The sequence below is a fragment of the Ornithodoros turicata genome, chromosome 2 (genome assembly GCF_037126465.1).
Source record: "Ornithodoros turicata isolate Travis chromosome 2, ASM3712646v1, whole genome shotgun sequence".
NCBI lineage: Eukaryota > Metazoa > Arthropoda > Arachnida > Ixodida > Argasidae > Ornithodoros > Ornithodoros turicata.
The window spans coordinates 130,408,916-130,430,693 of NC_088202.1; the positions used below are offsets into that span (position 1 = coordinate 130,408,916).

The following is a 21,778-nucleotide window of genomic DNA, read 5'->3' on the forward strand; positions in this document are numbered from 1 at the left end:
GAGAACACAATAAAGTTTTCGCTTTCCGTAGAGAGTTTCTGTGATGTGTTGCGTGTACACGGTAGCCCGTTGCAGGAGATGTCAGACGAGAGTGATAACTGAACGGCAACAATATTTAATATAAATATTATATACAAGGCATATACGTATTAAGGAAAAGGCTGACTGGTCAAGAACTCGGGGGACGTGATGGCGGCAAGGTCCCAGACCTTCCGGTGGTAAAAGTCCCCACTCGAGCTGTCACAAAATAGCGGGCGCCCGCTTATAAAGACAAAAATCGGCCGCTGCCCACCAACGTAGATGCGCCAATCAAAACATTCAAGAGAAGGTTAAAGCAACTGCCTAATTGGTTACATTAACCAGGTTGGAAACGTGAAATCCTCCGTACCAACTTGAACTAAACCTGTTAATCCCGTCCGCCATTTTGGACATGTCGCACAGTGCTTTCGGCTCAAGGGATTGCCGTATAGGGCCACACAAGCGAGCTGACCAAATGGGTCACGAGTCGCGCAATTCCCAGTAGAGCAACTGGCGCGCGTGAGCACGAAGCGTTATTCAACTGGTCCTTCAGACCGGCGACGATGGAGGCGTAAATAAACATGTCTACGTAGTTACAGGTTTAACCCTTAAAAACACAGAAAGTCCTAAAACAAAAGGTTGCAAGGTTTAGTTGTCATCGATTCTAATGAAAGATGTTCAAGTTAATGTACAAGCAGGGCACGAGTTCACCGAGCTTAGAGACGTCCAGGGCAAGTCAGCACGATCATATGCATGCACTATACTTTTGACAATGCTTTGTCTGGATGCCTGCGACTAATTTTTATTACGACTGGTGTGCCTTAAGGCAAAGTGCACTAAAGTACGTAGTTTTCGTACGACGCATCATTTGTCCAAAGGCGATGGGGCAGTGTCTGCACATTAACTTTCGCGTGGCCTCTTTGGCTCTGCACAAGTCGGAGGGCCCTCCTTCTCCTCCTCCGGAGGTATTACGTTCCAGTGCCAAGTTTTTATGTGCTGCACCAGTGAACGTTTCATGACAAAAGCGTCGGCGCAGTGCGGGCACTTGTGAGGCTTTTCACCAGTATGAGAATGTATGTTCATGTGGCGCTTCAGCATATATCGGTCAAAGAACGCCTTGCTGCAGACGTTGCAACTGTATCTTCTTTCCCCAGTGTGTAAGTTCTCGTGTCGAGACAGGTCATACTTTGCAGTGAAAGGACAGAAACGACATTTCCTTTGTAATCCTCGCTTCGCAGCCGTCAATTCTGTAAAGCAGTAAATACAAAGTGCATTACACTACAGAAAGTTTGGCGTGCTGTTTGGTAGTTGGTACTCGTAACTACTGTGCAGACAGAGAATTGAGCTGCTAAAACGTTTGCTGCGTCTTTGGACATTGTGGCAAGACACGTTCACAAGCGCTAGCTCAATGGGTCCCGTCACGTGATCATGCCACGCGGCCATAGGGTAACACGTGGTGGTTGGCCCTATGAAGCTTACTTACGCAAGCATAACTCGTATGCATAAAGATTCTGCACGAAAAATGGCTCCCATACTACGTTTATCTCGGGTTACTGCTCTGGTCACACGGATCGGGTCGCAAATGCGTCCAATATCATAGAGGGTTATCGTCTGTTGTTGAACATCGTAGAGAAAACCAAGGGACAAGCGTAATTCTATCGAGCTACGCGACAGGGCCATACCATTCCATATTGAGACAGAATAACACACTATTACGTGGATTCACGACAATATAGATCGAACTCGTCTTGAGCATAGATTCTCTCATGTGCCGTATTCTAAAGTGAGAAGCATGGACAGTACAGATAGCGTCGGAATACAATCTGATCTCCATGTGCAGGAAATTAGCCTGCCACTAATTTAATGTGCGCCCTAATAGGTAGCGTGTTGGTTAGGGTTGAACATTGTTGTGCGTTGCCCCATGTCTTCTTTCGCATTCTCTCACAGTGTTCATCACTATCTCACCAAGGACCACTGTCCCTCTGCAGTGACACGTTCGGGCAGTAAGAGTATGTAGTACTCGTAAGGGGGCACGTGCAACGAGTGTTCCACCTTTGTCGTGCTTCCGAACTAATTGCATACGGTTGAGCACGTAAACGTAAACGTGGCAAAAATGAGGAACCGGAGCTGAAAATACACCCCGACTTTCTTTCACCTGTTCGAAGGAGAACTGCTGTTTGATATCTAGGCTCTCCTCTGCATTGCGATTTTAAGGTTGCATCACTTCGTATCACAGCGTCAGGTTTCCCATCCTTTTCGTCAAGTGCAGTAGCCCCGCTTGCCCCATCACATGATGCGTTGATAGCACAGCTAATGAGTGTGTGGATTAACGCTCTATATGCCCAGGGAATTCAGCGTAAACACTCGACGCAACAACAGCAACAGTGTAACAATATGACGCTATTGTCTAATAATGGCGAGTTCGACTGGTCGATTTGGAGTGGCTCTTTCTGCTCCACGGCCGAGAAAGCGTGTTTCACTGGTCGGTTCGGATTGGATTCGCGTGCTTCACTGGTCGTTTCAGGTAGTCGCGACGGAGTCTGCTCATCCTTGTTCCGCCGAGAAAGCCCGGATTCTGCCAGAACTTCTACGAAACATTGTCGTAACTTCCGCGTCTTCAATGTCGAGCGACAGCAAGTGTCGGGTAGACCCTCGAGCTTGCGGGATGTATAGGCGACGGCTTCCGTTACGGTCGTGTCTGAAGCGCGATTGTTTCTCGGTGGTGAATACGAATTTTCTCTCTGCATGTATAGGATTTTCCTGCTCTCTAGCCGATTTCGGTGCTTGCTCTAGACCACCAGTCGAATTCGCATTAAATGGAGCGTGACGGAGCAGAATTGTTTTATTCACACTCAACGCTTTTAGGGCTAAGGTGTCATGGACTACTTAAAGAGGACAGCGCAGATTAAAACGGGCAAAGAAATATCCCATTTCGGTACTTTCACTGTTTCTTCTTTGTAGGATTGATGGAGAATCTGATCCATCAACGACCAATCAACACTGAAAAAAAAAAAAAAGAAAAAAGATATAGAACCACTGTATTGCACTCATGTAGGCAGTACTGACACGAAAAAGTATGGAAGGAAAATAGGGCAAAACATTAGCATGTCGGGAGATATTCAGCGTAGCGTATTTTTCAACACATCGTACCTGAGAGAACTGATGTTCTGAGGCTGGAACAACGTAGAAAGAACAAATACGAGAACATACAAAGCCTCAAATTGCCTAAGAAATTAACGATGAAAGATGGAAGTCACTGAAAAGGTTAGCCAGCTGGTAGAGCCCTGGACTGGTAATCCAGAAGATGTGGGTTCGAGTCCTACAGCTGGCTAACCTTTTCAGTGACTTCCATCTTTCAACATCGTACCTGTTCGGAAAGGATTATGTCAATAAATACAATAGTGGAACTCGTCACACAGTCACAACACAGCCACATTATAGGAGCAGTGGAAAGCCGATACATAATAATATGGACACACGAAGGACAACAAGTGTCCTTGAAAAAAAATAAAGATATCAAAATATGAAAGAAAAAAAAAAAGATCGCAGCTGACCCGCAACGCGCGTGCGTGTTTTTCTAAATATATTTTTAAAAATGTGATAGCATTTCTATATAACGCACTTTTAAGGCATCACTATAGTCGCGTCGCGTCACGCTGGTTGGAGACGGAGATACCCCCTCACTCTCGCGCTGCGCATTCCGCCCTCGTTACTTCGGCGGACGGCCTGTCTCCAGGGAGATTCCCACCCGAATAGACCTCTACCTGTTTGTAAACAAATGACGTCATAATGTTCGACAGCGCCACGAGTTTGGTAGAGTTGAACTACGTTCAAAGCCAGTGGCGAACAAGGTCGCGCCCGAAAGCCACGGTCTTGATGGGATTACGATGGTCTCTGAAAAGGACGCGACCTTCGGTCCTACTTTTCTTTCAATAGGAGGCAGCGAACAATTGCCCATTCGTGGAACCCAGCCCTCCCCTTCCGATCTGTTTTGGTTTCGGTGTGTCTGCCAACTTCATGATGACGTTTCTCCGGTAGAGGTTTATGCGCCAATAGTTTTCGTAGAGCGCTTCCGGTGGGATAAAACTATGTGAGCTTCTCTTTGATCCCCTATTAATGCCGCGAAGCAACTGTGGCTATAAGCGTCATCCAGATGTGGGCAGATGGAGAACGAGGCCCTTGGCAAAATATGATCGGGTTTACCCTTGCGCCGCATGCAAATCATGAATGGTTCAATGCAGGGACCGCCCCTCGTCTGCTGCAATGTTTAATCTTGGACGCGGTCTAGAAACCCCTGAACTCATTCAAACATCGCGTAAAAGTATTAATGAGGTTGACCACTCCGTAACGCTGGGCGATACGATGGGAGTGCCCGTTGGACCGCTCGGATACAGCTGCTCGTTACGTCACAGCAGCAGAACGGACCGCGACCTATAGGGTCACGCCGACTCGCCCGATTTTTCAGGGAGTTTTTCTAATTGGAATATGGCGCAATAATAAGGCAACGCACAGCGAAAGCACTCTGCATTCTCGCAGGGCTTCGTGGTTCTTAAGGGAAGTATTCAACGATCCTCAACCCGATACTCCACTCGGGCAGCTCCAGGAGAGACTGGTTTTGTGCTTCAAAAGTCGACTATAGCTCGAATCTCCCCTCGAGGAAAGGAAATACTCGGGTACTAAACAGTATAGCTCCGGTGTTTCCTTGAAGCCCCATGCCTCCTTAGCCTAAGTGGAGGAGCGCTTCCTTCCCTGAGGGTGTGAAGTCGAGGATCTTCCAAGAATACAGTCGTATACTTCGTCTCACTGCTCCTAAAATGTCAAGTGTAACAAAAACGGCACATAAAAGTGAATCGAAGGCTTTTCAGGGGCACAAGAGACGAGTAACTGAAACTGAGCTATCGGGAAGACCGGACAAAGTTCTCCTTGCTTCTTCCATCAAGCAAAGTGGGTAATGTTCAGTTCTGCAGTAAGCACATACAAATTTCTTGCAGGAATATAAACAGTCAACACTGCACCCATGTGCAAGACACTTTAAAACGATGTTACAATCGCCGAAATGCATTTAAACAGGCGTAGACAGCTGACAACTCTTGGCGGTCCAGTAGACGTTTCGGGCGTGTCAGCACAGTTCCTTATGAAGTTGACCCAAGACGCACCCCTCTACATCTGCGCCTCACATAAAGACCGGTTACTTCTCACGTACAATTCACTGAAAAGTTCCTTCCAGTCCTTCCTTTTCGTAAGTGTCCGCACTATCGAATAGGTATGAAAGCTGTGGAGGAAAGGAGGACTGGCTCAGTGATAACGACATGTTACATCTGCCGTACATTTCAAAAGGTGATTATGTAATGCTTTGTATTGAGCAGTGTTGTACGTAACGCCGTTACAAGTAAAGCCGTTACAGTAATCTATACATTTTTCGGTATCGGAATGCGGATCGCGATGCTTTTTTTAAATGGGTATCGGAAAAGTATTTCCGTTACAAATTTACGGTAACACCATCTCCATATCGTTACCGATACTGGAAATTTTTAGTGCCCCACCCAGTCTTCACCGGCCACATTTCTTAATCTTATTCATTGTCACTGGTCCGCCAAGCGCTCGACAAGAAGCTTGTTGACACACCTACGTGCACCTTAGCAGGAATTATACCAAACACATCTTCACTTTTTTTTTTATGGAACCTGGAGCAAATAACCACGCTGCGCTCAACAAAACAGTTGAGGTAAACGAACAGAGGTCAGGTCCTTGACAGTGTGCTCTGGATTTCACTGCTAAGCTGCCGTGTCCTACTGAGTCACGCTCACATATGCTGTGGACCTCCTCGCAGCTTTTCGAAAACGCCGCAAGGTGGCCACGGCTTCGCTGGAGTCGTGAATAGATTGCACAACACAGAACTTAAAGCGACATAAAACGCATAACTTAGCGTTGCCCAATCACAGGGTCAGCAAACCTTTTTACTTGTTGCTTCATGAAGAAACTTGGTACCTCTTGTTTTAATGCGCTAGCATTAGAAACAGCGTTTCGAGGAGAGTGTCGAGGTTGTCGAGGATGGCTGAGTTTGAAGGAAAATTATAAGAAGAGCGATTATAACCATAAAGCAGTCAGGGTACGAGGAAGCAAGGAGCAGGCGAGGAAGCGAGCAGGCAGCAGGGCAAAGGGTATGGAGAAGCAAGGGCATTACATAGAAAGTTCCACCGAGAGTCGAACTCAGGCGTCCATATTCGGAGGTTGGAAGGCGAAGAAATGATCTATAGAGAGAAGAAAAAGAAAACAGATTATAAATCATCAAATAGTCAGGGTATGAAGAAGCAAGAGGTATTACATAGAAAGTTCCCACCGAGAGTCGAACACTGGTGTCTATAGTCAGACTTCGGAAGGCGAAGAAATGATTAATAGAAAAAAGAAAAAGAAAAGAGGGATTATAACCATAAAGTAGTCAGGGTATGAAGCAGCAAGGGCATTACATAGGAAGTTCCCACCGAGAGTCGAACTCAGGTGTCCATATTCGGAGGATGGAAGGCGAAGAAATGATCGATAGAAAAAAGAAAAAGAGAAGGGAGATTATAATCATAAAGTAGTCAGGGTATGAAGAAGCAAGGGTTTAACATAGAAAGTTCCCACTGAACAACAACTTTATTACGGGATGATGCCTGGGGAGCTTCATCGCCGGGGGCGATACTCTGCCCCATTGCTGGTGGTGATGCGGGAAATGAATAATGAGCCCCTTCACAATAAGGATCGAAGTCATGTGGTGTCCAGAAAGGTGAAGAGAGCCTTGAGGGCAGAGCGTTGGTGCGCTGGATGTGGCCAGGGACCAAGTATCTTTGTGAGAGAGAGGGGGCGGGAGTCTAGCTCGTTCAGGGATACGGAGAGTACGGTTCGGGAAGGTTGGTAGTGTGGGCAATGGAGAAGAATGTGCTCTAGATCTTCGACAGTACCGCAGTGGCTGCAGTGGGGAGAGGCAACTTGTCTCAATCGGTAGCGCCACTGTGCTGTGAAGGCCACGTCGAGGCGCATTCGATGAACTAATGCGGCATCTTGACGAGAGATATCTGCAGGCATGCGGAAAGCGAGCGGATCAACTCTGCTCGGCATGGTGGGGGTAGAATGTCAGCAGTCCGTTGGCGGGTAGCCAGAGGAGCCACGAGGCTTCGAAGTACGGACCGACGATCTTCTCTCAGCAGTGCAATACGCGTCCGTCTCCGAGACGAGAGAGCTGCTTCGGTGGCGCTGTCAGCCTGTTCATTGCCTTCGGCTTCGACACCGCAATGGGCTGGAACCCATTGGAGAATGAACCTGTGCCCTGCTTCGTAGACAAGTTTGTAAGCCATTAACAGATCCATAACCAACGGTGCGGAGGAGCCTCGTATGCCAGAATATTCAATTGCTTGCAGCGCAGATGTTGAGTCAGTGAAAACCACCAAATTCGGTGGGGTAAAGTGAACGATGTGCTGCAGAAATAAAAGTATGGCATAGAGTTCCGCAGCTGTGGATGACGTATGATACCAAAGTCGACGTCCTTCAACTAAGCCTTCGGATTGGATGACGAATGCCGACGCGGACTTGCCATTTCGAGATTCGCCATCGGTGTATGCGGCGGCAGAGGTAGAAAACTTCGTCTACTAGAGCATAAAAATGGACTCGCGTGCATCGCGAGCATAAAAAAGACGTGCGAATGTGGGTTGCACAGGCAGAGACCAGGGGGCGTTCGGCGGTGTGACGTCCTTAGGTGTGAAGCCAGTGAGAGCCTGGCGTGAGAGTCGAACTCAGGTGTCCGTGTTCAGGGGTTGGGAGGCGACGAAATGATCGATAGAAGAAAAGAAAAGAACGATTAAATCCCATAAAGGTACCATAACCATAACCATAGTCAGGGTATCAGGAAGCCAGAGGTATTACATAGAAAGTTCCCACCGAGAGTCGAACTCTGGTGTCCAGGTTCAGAGTTCGGAAGGCGAAGAAATAATCGATAGAAAAAGAAGAACAATTGCAAGCAAAATGTAGTTAGCGTATGATCAAGCAAGAGCTTCGAAAAGGGAAAGTCCCCACCGAGAGTCGAACTTAGGTTTCTGGAATCAGAGCGCAGAGAACGAAGAAATGATCGACGAAAAAAAAAAAAAAAAAAGAAGAAGAAGAGAAAAAAAAAAAAAAAACAATTGTAAGCAAAATGTAGGTAGCGTATGAACAAGCGAGAGGTTTCAGGTTTCTCGATTCAGAGTTCATAGCGAGAAATGATCGGTAGAAAAAAGAGCGATTGTAACCAAATAGTGCTCAGGGAAGAATGAGCAATATAGGGGGCTCTGTCCGTTGGAGAAGTCTGCGAGGTTTCACCGTGGTACAGTACATTTTGTGAACCTAGTTACAATTAACTTAATGAATACTTGTATTTATAATCAATTTTAATAGATCGCGAAAAGGGGTACCACTTGCGTTGTGTGTCATCCGCACTTGCACTGAAGTTTTCGTTCCAGCGAAGTTTGACCACTGTGTGTTTTGTGACGCTCGGGAATTTAACCTAAGCGCTTCACGGTGGCCAATGATTTACTTCTTATTCGTGAAATGATTGAAACTAAACGAAGGGGGAACGAGGTGGCCGCGCAGATCGCAATAAAAGGAGATGGTATAACTGTTCGAAGCAGGTAACCCGTTCTATTCGTTGCATAGCTGGTATCGGTCGCCACGACAGCGCAGTCGTTGCCGTGCAACGGAATGGCGTCCCTTGCACTCAAACACATATGAGCACTACATTCTGATCCGGTCCTGAAGATGTATAGGAAGTCGGAGTTGCGGTGCGCGCATAATTCTCAAAAAGTCCTCACATCTTGTGTATGGCCATTTCAATATTTTTAGCATGTACGTGCGAAAAGTGAAGACCTGTGCAACTCGGTCTCATATTTCACACTCTTCTATTCGACTCTCCATCAGTGAACAGACACAAATAATTGATTCAGCTCTCTTATGGACGACCTTCATACCTCATTGAAACTTAATCATATTTTGGAAGGCCAAGTGTTTGATACGGTACTAAAAAAACGGAATAAGAGAACAAATTATTTGCAGGCCAATGCCGTGTTGTACCATAGCTTTATACAGCGTACGATAATGCCAAGCTTTCGGCAAAGCCTGTGCAACGGAACAAAACGTGCATGTGAAGAGACATGTTAGAAGACTACGCTCAAAAACTCCCATGTCCCAGATCAATCATCAAGGAAATCTCATAAAGAACAGTATAAGTTTCGTCATGTGTTTAGTTTTCAGCTTCTTGAGTTGTTGCTGGCTTCGAAGTTACAAATGGGAAGATGATGTAATCCATTTATCGTTTTCCTTATTTGCACATTCTGGGGGAGGTTATTTGCCAGATATGACCGGCATTTACACTTCTTCCCCGTCCGCCCTCCAATTCGTTTTTTTTTTCCGTGTTAGCGCCGCGAAGCAACTGTGGCTATGAGCGGCGTACAGACGCGGACAGATGGAGAGAGGACAGCAGGAAGGAGTGGGGGACGGGGGGGGGACATCCAATTCGGCTCTGCGTACATGGGAAGCATCGAAGCAGTATTCAAGAGGGGCGTTGCGTTGACATCTGGTTTCTGGTCCAGGTCAAAAACGCGACTTACCACTTTCGGCGCAGCACAGTCTCTGTTAACAGAATAGATGAGGAATCATCGATGCTATGCAAACAGTGCAGCACAGGTCACAAATATTTGAGACATGAAGCACGCGCTAGTGCGCGCGTATTTCGAGAGGTTCGTCGTTGTTTCTTCTGCAACAGTTTGAGTTGTCTCGAAATAGTTAACCGCTGAACGTTGGTGTAGGTTATGTCATAACGTTTAAAACTTCGGTACTATAGCGGGAGCAATATAAGTATTATTTACATATATTTAGCTTTTTTAAATACTCTAACTGCACCTGTCTCAACGGTGCCTGATAGGTTTTGAGGTGTCAGTTCTACTAAATACTTAACTTCTTGACCACGGAAAACAGGTCGTGTATTTTTTATTCTGCTTGCCTCACGCACGCTACCCTATATGCGTTACATAGAGGTTAATCCACCCCAGACGCGTTTTCTTGGATAAACTATACCACAACAGTACAGTCACGGTATAAGCGCAACCGAAGGAAGCCATTTGATAACGGCCATTTTTCCTTTCCAGAATTTTAGATCTGACTGTTTCGTCCACCCCAGTCAGAAACGAGCCGGAAAAATCGGCTTCTTGCGAAACACAATTGGTCCTGTTGCACTCATCCTGTCGGCGGCTAAGGGTTCGACAGAGACCGCATCCTCGTCACCCTTTCCCATAGACGACCCTCTGTTTACAAACATGTCACGTCACGAGAATACCAGTTCGAGGCTAGATTTTGCTGTGGTGGGCAAGACCAACACCACCTAGATAGAGAAAACCTGCTCACTTGTCGACGTGACGTAACAACTAAGAGTCAGCCAATCGGGATCGTGTTTTCAACGACCGTAGCCAATCACGAACGTGCTTTCAGCGGTTGTAGCCATGGAGACGAACCACCGTCGTCTGCGAGTAGTCACTGAACGTCCCCGCGTACCGAAATGCGACAACTTTAAAATAAATCGCAAAACGGTCCCATATCTTTCTCAAGATTGATTTTCTGGAACGCGTGTTGCACTTTGTCTACAGATTCAAGTCTACAGGTTCCTAGTTAGCTGCAATCATTTGCGAGTTCTTGAATTCGCAGAACGGCAAATCGCTGTAACAGACGAATTCTGACTTTATATGTCCACGTAGCGAAGGAGGGAGAGGAGGCAATAAGCAGGCCTTCTCTACCTAGGTGGCGCTGGCAAGAAGCGGGAAAAATGCGTCGGCTGATAGGCTGATAAAGCTGACAGTGACCACCAGCATGCTTTCCGTGGCGGCGTAAAGTAATCAATGACGTTTAGGTCGTCTATACACTCGACAGAACTGTTCGCTCACACCTGTGACGTCTATCCGTTGCTAGGGTACCGGGTTTCTCGATTTATGTGAAAAACCGGAACTCCTCTTTTGGGGGTTCCAGTAACCGAATGCAAGAAAAGTCGTGCTTTGATGGCTGGTTGACGGGGTTCGTTTCGTTTTCCTGTGTCGAAGTTGCCTCGCGTCACAGACTCTACTCGACATGAGGGCATTTGGAAATTATTTCGGCCACTTTCCAGGTCTGTATGGAAAACGTCCGGACATTTGCTTGAAATTTCCCACAGGGTCTAGAATTTTCCTTCCCCACCCTCTTCTGTAAATCGTGCTTCCCCTCCTCCCCGAAGTTGACAAGGGTACATAGGGTGACACGCAAATTGTTTTCTTGAAAGCGTGGCTATAGTTTTGGCACTGCACACAGTAAGTTGCGATGTAAGCGAAAGCCGCCTTGTGATTATGTCGAGGACTATCCAAATTTCGAGATGTTCACGTCGCCAAGTGATAGTAATGCGAAAAGAAATAAAAATAAAAGGGAAAAGAAAAAAGAAATTGGGATGCGAGTCGGGAATTTATGCACAACAGTGAGCGTTTTTGCAATGCAGTTTCTCATTCTTTTTGTTGCTATGTCGTTTCACAGCTGTCGCTTTCGAATTTCGAATATTAATTCAGCTGCAAAAAATAAACGAAACAAAACTTCAAATTTTCGCCAGAAAAATTCACTCCGAAAAACACATTTCCGAATATAGGAAGAAATAAACTCCGAAAAGCAGGAACTTTTGTTATTGGCGAGAGAGACCGGCCTATGGGTAGCGCTGCGGTCGCTTCAGATAGTGGGGAGTAGAGCCCTGAGTAGAGCCCTGCACGGGCCGACCTTTCCGGGCCCGACCCGGCTCTGGCGCATCGAAAAATGGCCCAGCCCGACCCCATGGCCCAGTGGATAGAGCCCGACCCCATGGCCCAGTGGATAGAGCCCGGCCCGGCCCGGTGACTCAGCGCGTAGATCCCGGCCTAGTATTTCCAGACGTGACGTACGCGTTTCTAGCGCTTATCACACAAATTTATAAGTAAATTAGTAGGAGAAGATACGGCCTCAAACATACAAGAACTGTCGATTTGACACCACAGCAGCACGAGAGCAAATTAAATCCAGGACGCACGCGGGCAAGCGCGTTACCGTTACACTACAAGTTTTTGTGGATGTAGAGGATGCCGTCGACAAACTCGTCCCAATCCTTACCCCTCTCACCAAGCTTTGCGAACGTGTTTGTGAAATACGTGAGGAGTCAGGAGCACTTTGAGAATGTTACAGAGGGTCGAATCATACGCATAATGCAGTGTCCCTTGCTTGTTTTTGCAAATACTATGCACCGGAATGACGCAATCACGTGATGATATGAGCTAATAGTCCTTGATTGCGTGAGATTAGCTGCGTGACCCGACCGAGCCTGACTCTCGGAAACTTGTTTGTTCTCGGATGTATGTTCTCGGAAACATGGCCCCGCCCGCCGTGTTGGCTTCTTCTGTCGGCCCGGCCCGGCCCGGCCCGGAGCACACATACAATAACAAGCCCGGCACGGACCGCGAGCCGGGTCGGGCTCGGACCCGTGCAGGGCTCTAGTGGAGATGGCGCGTTAGATCCGCGTAGCGTTCGAAGCGATTGTCGAAAAATTGTCCGTTGTTGCTGTGTTCCACGTGATAGAGAGTCGTTCTGAGGCTGAAACACGCAAAAGACGGACACAACAAAGCATCAAGGTACCTCAAAACACTAAATATAGAAAGATGGCAGACGTTGAAAGAGCCAATCGTAGCGATGGGGCGTTCTTTGGAGCGATACATATTGCACTGAACCCGGAATTAGCTTTCATGCCTTCTCGAAGGACAAGAAACGACAAAAAGTTCGGTGTGCCAAACTCAGGACTGGGAAACAGCTCACGAAATATGCGATGATATGTAAGGGCGGGGTCCCATAGGTTTATGCGAGCAGCAGCAGAAGCAAAGCAGCAGCGGTGCGGCAGCAGCAACACGGCAACATGGCAGCAGAGCTCTCTGCTGCCGCTGCTCTGCTGCTGGAGGCGTCCCATAGCTTCGTTTTGTATTAGCGGCAGCAGCGGCTTAGGAAACACAAAACGTGTTGGCAACTATAGCATTGTTTACATTTCGCACATTTCGAAGGCGTACGCAGCAGCTAAGCCTTTTAGTACACACACCTAGGAACGCAATCCTAGGTGAAAGGCGTTTGTGTGAGAGATATGTTGTGGATTTGTAGCTTATAAGTGGACTTTGAGATGAGTGTGGTGGTGGTCTGAGCCTCGTATTACCTCTTCCGTTGATGTGTAGTCAGTTTCGTGACATTCAACGTAGGTTCGTCCCACTGTTGTGAAGAACAGTCTTGCTGTGTTGTGTGGAGATTCTTCTACGGGAATTTGTCGTATAAATATCGCCTCGTTACCAGTATTCGATATTTTGATTTACTGTGACTTGGCAAATGCGTACGTTGCTCTTAGTGAAATAAAATTGTCTAACGAAAACGAAGGCCCCTTCTGCTAGTCTTCACTGGCTTCTGCCTGTTTTCACTAGGAATGGGTTCATCATCTATCTCTATCGAACTTTTTTTTTTGTTGTCTGAACATCGTCTATCTCTATCTAACCCTTTTCAAGGGTCAGTTTCATTTACAACAACCTAGCTCGCAAGTCGTCGACCCTCACAAGAAATGTGGTTGGTATGGTTTTGGTATGGTTGGTATGGTAACGTCATACGTTGTAGTACTAGTTTCATGCAGCCATTTTTTGAAGTCGACTCTCCTTTTAACGCGTGAACAAGCGCGATAACAGATGCCCAGCTAACCCCACGCTAAAGATCATGCTTTCATAAGTCTACATGTCGTACAAGTCTCACTGAAACGCATTCTCAGATGAACTTACCGGCGAGAAATCCAGCGATATGGAGGAGTGGAGAACCTCAGACTGCAATCCTCCGATGTGGCACCGTTCTTCTGCTATAGGCGCACTGGAAGAGAAGCCTTCTGTTGGAATAACTGCAGCTCCTAACTTGAGATTTTTTTCATCCAGTTGAGATCATCGTAGCCAGGATGATCAATCGCTGATACGTGTAATGAACAAAAGGATTGGCACTTGCCATGAAAGGTACGTGATACGTGAAGGGCGCCTCTTAACGGCTTCGTGTGACGTGTAAGCAATTAAGCTCCTGGAAGGATCGGATGACCTTTGCGCTGACAAGATTACTCGGCGAGGAGCTTGTCTCCAATAATCGGTCTCTACTAGCAAGTTCCTAGCTGGCATCATGATGAGAAAGATAATCACCGTAATTCCAGTACGTACTAGAAATCGTAAACAGGATATGCTAATTCGTATATTCTAAGTTTCGAATATATCCACAACAGTCGTATAGGGTGTTTTCACATGACGTCAAACGAACGCGTTTGGCCCGCCATGGTGGTGGTCACTTTTTCAGCGCAGCTGCCGAGATTATCTAGCATTTGCTCGAAAACGAAGCCTTGAACGGTGTTTTGAAATCCGGTACCGTCCGTGCCCTTCTTTTATCCCGAAGACACTTCGTCATTGTCGTTCTATAGTTGCAGCATTGAAAAATAGCGCAGTTTATCGTCTTTCAATGCCACTAGCAGGAAAAAGTGACCACCAGTGGGCGGAGCATACGAGCATGCCACGTCACAACGTGACGTAGGTGAAAACTCCCTATACAGTCAAACTCCTTTATAGCGAACACCTTTTTAACGAAAATACCACTACAGCAAATATTTTTTTTTGCGGTCCCGCTGGAGCCTATAGGTCCAATAATGGACATCCTTTTTAACGAAAATACCTTTACTGCGAATTTTTTTTGCTGTCCCCTGAGTTTCGTTGTAAAGGAGTTTGACTGTAGTCCTGAACGGAAACACGTGGTCGCACTATTACCGTCCTTAATTGGCTGAAAAGAATCGCTTCACTTAAACGGAAATTACTTCCGCTCGAAGAACGCGCACCGACGTGCCGACGTCAAAGCTTCCTTCGGTTCCTTTGAGGCTTTTCTCCCTGGGTGACGAAAGGCAAAGGAGCGTATGACAAGCGGCGCGGAAGGGGAGGTGAAAGGCTTTCGACCGCGCCGTCTCCCGTTACGGGAAAGCAAACGTTTCCGCTACGATTCATCAGTATTCGCGGCGCTTTTCGCGGTCGATCTGTAGGCGAGAGAATTGTCGTGGACACCCACGTCGTCCAAGTTGACGCTGGAATTGATTGATATGGGAATCGATGCCTGGGTGGCAGCCTAAACCTATACTCGTACATGAATGTATTCGCTGCATCTGAAACTACATATTCTTTGGGGTTGTGAGAACTCGAAGCAGAAGGGAATGTAGCGCTGTGGTGTTTATGACAGGCGTAATGTAGCCTACGCTACCTCGGGTTCCTGGGCCTGAATAAATATTGCCTAACACCAAACTTTGTAGCTCATACTAAAGCGCCAAGGACTATATAGTGCTGTTCAGATTTAACTTCTGCTTCGTTCACCGCATCCTCATCCAATGTATATGCGTGTGTGTGTGTGTGACTTCTGCTATGATGGAAACACTATTCCTCACGCTATGAAAAGGAATGTCGCTGCGGAACTGTGACAGTTTTCGCAACATACTCGTGCAAGAGCGAAGTCTCAAGCGTCTTGTCAAGCGACAAGAAAAAAAAAAAAAAAGGAAGAGAGAACGAGTTTGTCACTTACGAAATGATCTCCCGATGGTAGCTCAACCTCTCATCTTGATAATAGTGCGGATACCTTTAGAGCTCCAGAAAGGAGATTTGTGGATGAATTATGACACAAGCTGCGAGATTCAGACGTCAAAATTCAAACCATTACACCTCGACAACTAAACGTGTTAACATGTATACCATTTTGCACAGCGTAGCTTGGATACCGTTCTCATAACACGTGGAAATAGAAGCCTCAAATCGGGAGCCGCGGATACTTTGAACGGGAGACTGTTCTACTTTGTGCCTAGTAAATGAACAGTCTCGTGTTCCATTTACTTTTCATTTATCACTCACAGTAGAAGGGTATTTGTTTGAAATATCGGCGGTTTCCCGACCTCAGGCTTCAGCTTCAATCCACCTTCTCTGGATTTCCCACTTTTACACATTCTCATATGTTCTTATCATCTGCGAAACATTTCTGATCGCTACGGTTTTCTTTGGTCAAATAGGAAGATGTAATTTCTTAGTTATATTGCGCACAAAAGGCATTCGAAATTGTATCACTGTCTCTTATACGCACAATGGGACGGTATCGCGGTTTCCAATTACCCCGCTCAGTTGGCCAGTTTCGATATTGCTGCATCCAACACAGTGATTAGCTTTATTTACGCTATCCGATAAGATGACGCTATATTGCCAGAATGTGTTCCGCAATGTCTCCTTCTCCATGGTGTAGTTGAGTCGCAACGCAGAAGGACTACATGCACGGTGAACCATCAATTACTTGACTGCCTCTCGGGCATTTTATCCGTCGGACAAGGGCTCCATTAAAGCTCGGTTAATTGAGTTCTGTTTCGACTTTTATTCTTGGCTCTGTTAGTCGCGTAAAACACGTTTTTCTTTCTTATTTTTTACTTCACAAAAAGAGCAGGAGGAAAGAGAAGAGAAAGCGTTAAAATGTGAACAGTTTGGAGTGACGTACGAAACATTGCTACGTTTGCCGTGAGTATTAAAGGTACTCGTAGCAAACGTACAAGGGGTATACCAGTTAAATGCAACACGTTACAGTAAGTTTTCGGTAAGCTGTAACATATCTTGATTCTTTTGAACTCCGATAAGAAAAGCTAACTTTGTCGCTGTGAACATTCGATGCACTTTTGCATCAATAGAGAGTTTTAGTGTATCGTACGCTATCGCCTTTGCGTACATATAGGGGATAGCGTAGTGGTTCTGCGCAGTGCGCAAAGGCGATAGCGTACGATCCACTAAAACTCATTAATAACATAACGTTCCCTTTTTTCCCTTTCCCTTTTTTCCTTTCTTTTCTGAATAACGCGTCCTGGGGTAGGACTAACATCTTCATTTTTTCTTTTACAAATCAAATGAAACATAACTTTTGCGAGGTATTTACCGGATGGATGGATGGAAGCAGAAAAAAAAAAAAAGAAAGACGACGGATGTCGAACCATCTTAACATCCAGGAACTTACCGTCTTTGATGAACACCACGAGCTCTTTAGTACTGCTATAGGAGTATTCCTCTATCTTATCACCTGTAAGCCATTATCTCACGTTTTTTTTTAGTTCACCCGCAAAGAAAAATAAATACTGGAAATACTAACATCTCAACAAGCACGAATGTTGATGTGGATCATCCAAGTCATACGCATCTGTTGTCAGCCGTCTCTCTTCACCGCGTTATTCTCTCTCTTTCACGAACAGCTATACTGGAGTTGTTTTCTAACGACGTTTTTTTCAATCTTCCCGCGGTGTCACCCTCCTTTTCCTATGATATGTCGTTCGTCCATCAGGTGTTACCCCAGAACGCGATATCCCAGCATACACATAGTTGGCTTCTGAAATTGGAAGACCTCCTTTCATTTTCCGGACGAAAACAGACATGAGGGGCTGAACAATGTTATCTTTTCATCGTGTCCCCTGCCAGGAGAGCGCGGAAATTAATGTTATTTTTGAAACTGCCGGAAAAGTGACCCCATGCAAGAAGGCGCTGTATTGCGTCGGTCAAGCGCACAGTGGCCGAAAGATAAATTCTTTGTTTTTCTCCGGCAATGTCGGGAGTTTCAGAACTTGTCGTAACTAAACAAAACGTCATGACGTAAGAGCACTGTGTCCGCGCGTTCGTACACTGTCGTAAACTGTCGTTATGAATGGAACCGGCTACTGGTTTGTGCGTGGCCGTTGCGTTTCGGATTAAGAAGCAGCGTTATTGATTCAGCGAATCATATATTGCTTATCACGGAGAAAGGATGATAACAGACGCTTAATTGCGAGGCACTGTTAGCCACCAAGTGCAGCTTACTTTTCGAAGTACCCATCTCCTAGTAAATTAGTGTTACCTACTGACATTGATATGAAGTGCCGGCGAATACCGATGTGGGCAGATCTCATTTTAGGCCAGTTTGAAATGGACATCCATCCTTTTTTACTTTGTACATGTACTGCTTTCTCCCCCGGCACCTATATATCACGTTTTCCAGTATAGCAAGGCTTAGAAATCTCCATGTAACATTGTTGTGCGTCTCTTGTTATACGCTTGCGCTGCAGTCAGAAAGAGCCGAATAGCTGAGAAAATATAATTAAAACGTCTAAGCGAGAGTATGACGAGTGTTTTCCTTTCACCCGCATTTAAGGATACGACGAATATTACTGCAGCTCTAGCAATCAATATATCGATCAATATGTGTGCTATTGCGCAGCAAAACTGAAATTCTTCATACAGTGTCTCCCTTCAGGAGTATGGCTAGGGGCCACTCTTCCTCGGAGCTCTATTATGTCACCTTATACTCGCTAGTTCCTCTGCTGTATTACACCACCAAGTTGTGTCCAAGTTGTGTCCAAGTGTGTCAAAGTTGTGTCCGCAAACTATATTTGACATCTCACGATGTCGAGATTTGAGAGAGTTCGAGATTTTGTCGTAAGTCTGTCATGACGAAAGGTGGACATGTACAAGTGAGGAAGTAGATGAGATTATTTCGTTACCATGATTTACAAATGCTTGTTGTTCGTTTTTTCTTGTCCAGCGACAAACGTTTAGTGAAACTCAAGGAGACTGCCATCAGATGGTGTCCACCACCCACGACCTTGTACTACTTCATTTCCTCTGGTGTTCCCCTCTGATTTGCGAACTTCGCGTCACCTTTAATTTTCTGCGTCCTCTTTTAACTGTGTAAACTGTGTGCGTTGTCTTTTCATTACACTTACCACTGAGGTATCAGACTTTGTTTTTGTTTTTTCGTATTTCACGAGTATACACACGTGGCCAGCGCAGCTGATGTGTCATGCCTCTTAATCGTCTAGACTGCATGATGCACGTTGGACGTCCTTATGTAGCGTATGCAGTCTTGAACAATCTTCGTCAAGGGCGCCTACGACAAAGACTGTGGAAAAACTGCATACGCTACACAAGGATATTGTTCATCAGGCGTCAGGTAACGCGCGTTGTCTCACGCCTAATGAACAATATCCTTGTGTAGCGTAGCATTTGTAAATTATGGTAACGAAATCATCCCATGTACTTCCTTCTGTGTCGTGAATGGTACCCGCGTATAGCCTCACTTGTACATGCCCACCTTTCGTCATGACAGATTTACGACAAAATCTCAAACTGGTGGTGGTGGTACAAACTATATTTCACAAACTATGTGAAATATATAGTTTGTAGACATAACTTGGTGGTATAATACAGCGGAGGAACTAGTAAGGTGACATAATAGAGCTTCGAGGGAGAGTGACCCCTGGCCATACTCCTGAAGGGAGCCACTGAGCGAAGAATTACAGGTTTGCTGCGCAATAGCGCACGTGTTGATCTAGACTACTGATTGATAGAGGTGCAGTAATATCCTCCGTATCCTTAAACGCGGGTAAAAGGAAAATACTCTTAATCTCGTTTAGAGAAGAACGAACGTTTTAAGAACGAGCTACGAAATTTTGCCGTCGTCCTACTGGAAACTACACGTACCCAAGACGACTCCGTCTCGCATAGGAGCTGCAGTATTCCTTGGGCGAAGAAGCGTTCCATCGATCGACTAGACGCCTGACATATATTTTTAGATGTATACGGGCCACTTCTCTATATCACGAAGCAAGCCAAGGATTCATCGTAATGAAGTCTTATCAAGAACAAAATTAGGTTTTCCCTCCCAACAGAAAATTGACTGGAAGGAGCAGCAATGTTTTCCAGCGAGATACTTTTTGCCACATTGTCGGCGTTGTTTGCATTTTATTTACAGGTAAGACAAGGAGATTCTTTTAAAGTAGACACTGCTGGGGCTGCCAGAGGCACCTGCTGATGGCGTCGAAGCGAGGCGCTCTTGAAAGGAAGACTGTATGCGTTTGCCAGGAAACGTCCGTGTAGCCAAAGCTAGGACAGCATCGTCTCACCCAGAAGCTGGACGGTGTTTGAACAGATTTTTCGGACAGTTTGTTGGAGGAATTATACGGGGTTCTTATGACGTTTCCAAGTGCCTGTTGGGTTGCGATAGGAAAGTGTGTAAGTGGCTGTCTAAAGTGTATAAACGTTGAAAGTGTAAAGTTACGCGAGCAGCTTCTGGCTGTGCGCCGGGCGCATTAGGTGGATCCGGCATCGGGACACATCAGTTTATTTGCAGAGGCTCTTGCAAAGTTCTGGATGCGCTGAAGGGCCGTTCAAATAAATCACGTTGTCCCAACATGAAGGAAACGAGCGAAAAAAGTAGAACTGTACACTGTAAACAAAGATGAGGAAGGAGTAAGGTGTACTGCCATTCTTTGTCATTTGGCGATCTACTGCAGAAGCACCGCAATGTGGTCTACAGTTAGCCAGACTGTTGACGTTTCTCTATCAAAGTACCCTAGCGCGTGCTCAGAGTTGAACTCTTTAGAGAAGAAAATGGCAGCAAGCAAAAGCGCGCAGGTTAAACACCACGTTGCACGACACCTTATTGAACAACGCGAGCATTTCAAAAAAGTGTAGAGCGAGCGAGGTCATCACGTGGTCCATGTTAAAAAATACTTTGAAGGCGACGCCCTCCCCACATGTGGCATACTCCTTGTCGAGATAGCAGGCGTAATTATCGCCATCGACATCTGCGAGCCAAAGAGAGAGAGAGTCAAAGCCAGACTCTCAGGTGTAGCTCACTTTTTGATCATGTGTTCTGACATGCCTTAGTAGTCGATAAGCATATTTTTCTGACATGGTGTCAGACGCGTGATTAGAGCAAGAAGACAGAAGACTTTGTGGAGAAACAGTGTGACGGCAAAGAATTGCGAAGAAACAAAGAGGACGCCGGAAAAGACAGGCAAGAAAATGCGCAAGCGTGAATCTCGGAAGCAATGACCGAGGGCGGTTCGAAAACTCCTAAGCCCCTCGATGTGTCGTTGCAGTCTGCGAACACATGGGACAATTGGCCACAGAGTTATGAGTGGCATGCCACTGCTATCCAACTGCGCAAGAAACCCCCAGAAGTCCAAGTTGCTAACTTAATCACAGTTATCGGCAGAGACGCGCAAAACGTTTTCAGAACGCTTCCCCTCTCCGAAGAAGACAAGAAGAAACCGGAAGTAGTGGAAACAAAGGATTCAAGGAACACTTCACGCCAAAAATAAGTCACGCCTACGAAAGGTACAAGTTTAATGAAATGAAAAAGAAACGTTCAACGTGTTCCTCACTGCCGCACGACTCCAAGCAAAGAAATGCCAGTTCGGTGATCTGATAGATGAGCTACTCAGAGACCGCATTATCGTTGGAATCACTAATGACGATGTCAGAGAAAAACTACTGGGCGATCCGACGATCAATCTACAGAAAGCTGTGAACACGTGCAGAACAAGTGAACAAGCATCTTAACAGCTCAAGAAAATAGAAAAAAAAACAACGAAAGTTGTTGATGCCATCACGACGAAAACTAAGATAACGCAAAAAAATGGCCATAGTGACAACTGATCAAACGTGAAAGAAGGCAGGAACAAGAAAAGCATGTACGTTTAGTGGAAAGTTCCACCTAGAGAATGTCCAGCATTTAGCAAAACATGCAACAAATGCAAGAAAGCAGGACACTTCGCAGCCGTGTGCCGATTAAGCAGGAACATAGTACAACATAATGTCCACACGACTGATGACCAACAGAACACAGAAGAGACAAATGTGTC

General features: G+C 46.0%; 1 long non-coding RNA gene and 1 pseudogene across 3 annotated transcripts in view; one reads left to right on the top strand and one right to left on the bottom strand.

Annotated features, from left to right (window-relative positions):
• Nucleotides 1-814: 814 nt before the first annotated feature.
• LOC135384044 (uncharacterized) overlaps nucleotides 815-21,778 on the bottom strand; it is a 32,747-nt gene continuing 11,783 nt past the window's right edge. The window contains exons 2-5 of one of the 3 annotated variants that reach the window (XR_010420221.1): nucleotides 15,664-15,763; nucleotides 13,857-13,941; nucleotides 5,972-6,269; nucleotides 815-1,265 (exon numbers count right to left, since the gene is read on the bottom strand). This is a non-coding gene — a long non-coding RNA (uncharacterized LOC135384044). Of the gene's footprint in view, nucleotides 1,266-2,438; nucleotides 3,019-4,860; nucleotides 5,291-5,971; nucleotides 6,270-13,856; nucleotides 13,942-15,663; nucleotides 15,764-21,778 lie in introns of those variants that run through there. The other 2 variants (XR_010420219.1, XR_010420220.1) reach the window with 2 other exon arrangements.
• On the top strand, nucleotides 20,963-21,572 carry LOC135386445 (uncharacterized; annotated as a pseudogene).